At 42.3% G+C, this 4,224-nt stretch overlaps 1 protein-coding gene across 2 annotated transcripts in view; it reads right to left on the bottom strand.

The window, feature by feature from the left end:
• Window positions 1-4,105: 4,105 nt before the first annotated feature.
• The window catches only part of LOC140928845 (guanylate-binding protein 7-like), a 20,594-nt gene continuing 20,475 nt past the window's right edge, over window positions 4,106-4,224 (bottom strand). For both annotated transcript variants that reach the window (XM_073378645.1, XM_073378643.1), the window contains one exon: window positions 4,106-4,224. This exon is cut by the window's right edge and continues 441 nt beyond it. The gene's annotated coding sequence lies outside the window, so the exon portion shown is untranslated.

Below are 4,224 nucleotides of genomic sequence, written 5' to 3' on the forward strand. Positions count from 1 at the left end.
CAACGGCCCACTTTGTATATAACAGTGGCAGATCTAGGGGAGGAGCCTGGGAAGCCCGGGCCCCCCTCTTATTTTTAGACCAAACTGAGGCTGCGCCCAAAGGGCCGAAAAAAATTTTTTGAAGACCGCCCCCCCCCCTTTATTATCTCAGGGTCTGGGTGACCGGGCGCCCCCCCCCCCTCCCCCTATCTGAAGGTCTGGATCTGCCACTGTATAATAATATACCTACTACTCACCTGTGTCTCCAAAGCCTTTGCTTGCCTTGTAGTCCTTGTAGAGGGAAAATTTTACGGTATTTCGAGCCTCAAAATCTTGGATTAGCTTTCTGCTTCTTCAGCGGATGAAACAGAATATAAATTATCAGACAACTTAGTGCAAGAATGGCTTTCCGTTGTTTAATACTGGTAGCTTTCTTTTGCTGTCTTTCTTTTTCTACTCGTTTTTTTGTGTGTGGGTGTTTTGTGTAGCTGTGTGTGGTGTGCGGTACCTGACCCCTTAATATAATCATTTATTAATAACCTAAGTGAGGCTGCGCTATCTTTTTAGCCCACAATGGTTATTATAGGCAGCCTGCACTCTCTCTATATATTTATCTGTTTTTTTTTTTTGTATCGTGTAAATCAATGTAGGGTATAGCTGGGTAGAAATAAGGTTGTTGTTGTTGTTCCTGCAAGCATTCATTATTATTCGATAGAGACAGACATTTAATACACACGTGGATGATTCTCTATTTTTTATATTCCCGCCAATATTTGAGAAAGTTGTTAAATTGGGCAGCGGTTCATTTGAGTTTTATTTTCTTGTTCGTGTAATTCTTCATGAATGCCATTCAATCCGGGGCCATTCAAGGGATGTTACTCAGTAACATCCGCTGAAAGGACCTTGTTGATGCGCTAAGAGGCTTGATCTAGGCGAAATATTAAAACACCCTCTCCAAACAGATGCAGTGGCATCTTCTTGGTTGAATCAGTCGAGGGATGATCGAAAAAGCAAGAAAAGACCTCGAAACAAACATCAGATCATCAGAAGATCGAAGCAAGGCTCAATACATGAGTCACAGGAGGAACCACGAAGCGAGCGTGACGTCATACGTTTACGAAATCCGACCGAAGATAAGAGGGCCTTTCGACGGATGTTAACGAGTGCTGACCCCGTCATAAGACCTCCGAACTACATTGCAGGTACAGAAACCGGTCAGTATAAACTATGGACTGCGGACTGCGGACTGCGGACTGCGGACTGGGTCTAAAACATGGACTAGGTATAAAATGAGGACTCCGGATTGAGCGTAAATCATGGACTAGGTATAAAACGCGGACTACGGATTATGTATACAAAAACAGCTTTAGAAAGGTAAAACTGAGAGAAACGGAAAGCGGACTAACATGAGCAAAGTGTTTTCAAACCAAAAAGGCCCAAAAACCCTACCCTTTGGGGCGGCACATACCCATATGGCTTTTATAAGGGAGTACCCCCCCGGGTTCCTGACCCCTTTCATGATCGTCGAGCCCCATACCAGGAATAAGAATGAGTGTATAAAATAGCATTTTGATCACGCTCGTGATTCAGAGAACCGTGCGGCGCACACCTCCGCCTCGAATTTCTAGGAGTATTTATAACTTAAAATCACCTGTCTTTCTATTTAGCGATCTTTTGATCTTATTTTTCCATACCTAGAACCGATGAACAAACTTTTTACCAACGTAGTCCGTAGTCCGTATATTATACCTAGTCCGCAGTATGTAGTCCGCAGTTCGCGTTTTATACCTAGTCTATGTTTTATGCCCAGTCCATATTTTCCAGTCAGCGTTTTACACCTAGTCCTCCTTTTATACCCAATCCGCAGTCCGTAGTCCGCAGTCCGCAGTCCATATTTTATACTGACCGATACACTTGACTCAGGCTGCAGAGGCCGCCCAAACTCTCTGGGAGTTCGTTGGACTTGTATGAAAATATACAAAATACGTCCTAAATTCCAATTTTGGACAAAAATAGAAATAAAGATTACTCACCTTGTTTTTGTGATTTGTTATTAACTGTCTCTTCGCCTCTAGAGTCATTTAGAAGCCGTTTTATCGACGTTTAAACGTCTCAGTTGTACCAACAGTAAGAAAAATGGGTAGGCTGGGGACTCTGAAGCCGACCGTTCCAGCTCGAAGCTCCATAAATCCCATAAACCGCTGGCTAAGCGCTTGATTTTAAACTTTTTTCCATTAGACTTTTCTTTCTCAGGATGCGTATAACCGGGCTCTTAGACGTGACGTAATTAAAGGTCGCTCAAGGCTTACGTCACGGTAACAATTTGGCTCCGTCCAGGAGCGGGCACAGTGCATCGCGATTGTCATCGCGAGTAGCAGTCCCTGGGTCCATTTGACCATTTTTAGCGAACCGAAGAATTTCGGCTTGCTCTGCAGTAAGCATAATCGCAGCAACAATAATTTAGGAGAAAGAAAAAACAGTTTTTTTAACTTTGCAATAGTTCTGACAAGAACTGGTTAAAAAATCAGACTTTTAAAAGAGGACTTAAAAGCATTGTTTGTAATTCGTGTCGCTAGCGGTTGTGATGAAATCTGAGACTCCAGAAGCATAGAAGGGAAAGACGAATTATTGACAGATCCTTTGACGGCAATTTTGGCGAGTTTTTTTTTATGAATTTATGGAGCTTCGAGGTGTAACGGTCGGCTTCAGAGTCCCCAGCCTCCCCATTCTTCTTACCGTTAGTACAACTCAAAATCTGAAACGTCGATAAAACAGCTTCCAAATAGCTCTAGAGGCGAAGAAACAGTAAATAACAAAACACAAACAAAATGTAAAACAATTTTATTTCTATCTTTGTCCAAAATTGGAATTTAAGACGTATTTTGTTCATTTCCATACATTCTCTTACAAATTCAAAGTCCAACGAATTCCCACAGAGTCTGGGCTGCCTGTGGTTTCTGGTGTGAAAACAAGGCTAAGGTGGTCCCCGCCGACCGTGTGACTCTACATCCGGGAACTGTGAGAGAAAAGTCCAGAGCTGTTTATCTGCCAATCAGCTGAGTTTTTCCGAGTTATTCGATGATATTTCGCTTATGTTGAACGCGAGAAGATTATGCGTGGTTGTGGGTAGTCCTATCAGTGCCGCGGAATTGTGTGATTGTCTGATTTCCCGCATGGTGTTGACAGGTATGTGATCGCGTGGTTGAACTGCGGTTTCGCCAAAATACTCTGTACCAGCATTAATATTGTTTCGTCGGTATTTAGCGTAGCTGATTGTACCTTTAAAAAGCAACTCTCGACCCAGGAAAATTGGTTCTAGGGGGCAGATAAGAAGGTGATAATTTGTGCTCTATGTTTGTCATTCAGTTTGTTGTCTATTCCTTGCAAATGATCCTGTTCTTTATCGGACCGCGAAAAAAGTAATGTTCTGCTAACTATTTAAGTTGTTATGTAAGCCTTAACCAGACACTCATTCGCTGCAGTTCACTCAACTTAAAATCTTCTAGACTTAAATGACACCGGTTTGAAACTTCTCGAAGTTAGATTACTGAATAAGTGTTGTAAAATTTGTGTCCTTGTAAATTTGGACTTGTTGGAATGCTTCTTGGGACCATTAACTTACGGCCCGGCGTATGAAAGGGGTGGGGATGCTCGTCGTCTCGCTTAGGGGTGTGAATTTCGGATTTTGGTCTCACTTAGGGTGTTCTGGGCAAAACGCCATCATATGGTCTCTTTTAGGGGTCAAAAAAAGCTTGGGCTACGCTCAATTCGGTCTCCTTTAGGGGTTTAATTCAAAATTTCCGACGAGCATCCCCACCTCTTTAATATACGGAGTTCCCCCCAAGTAGTTGCCAAGTTGTAGAATGAGTTGGTATGAACAAATTATTGTTGGTGATGAAAGGTAATGAACTTGAACTCTGAATAGCTTCTTTAACAACATTCAACTTTACCACAGTACAGAGTAACCGTTGAATGTTGATCGTTAACAAACATTGCGCAATTTTTACAACCTGGTCTTTATTAAACGGACACTTGGGAAGGTCCCGAAGGTGTCCGCTTAATAGAGGTCTCACTGTAGTTTGAAATGGAAAAGGTGAAAACGAAAAAGGAGAGTGGAACAGGCCAATAAATTTTCAATGAATGTCTTTCATGCATTTAATTTGACTACACCACTGACGTTTGAATCGAAGTTTCGCAAATGCTAAATTTCTGCTACAACCCCGCAACTTCCGGTTTTAAATCCCA

Source organism: Porites lutea, chromosome 2 (genome assembly GCF_958299795.1).
Source record: "Porites lutea chromosome 2, jaPorLute2.1, whole genome shotgun sequence".
Lineage (NCBI taxonomy): Eukaryota > Metazoa > Cnidaria > Anthozoa > Scleractinia > Poritidae > Porites > Porites lutea.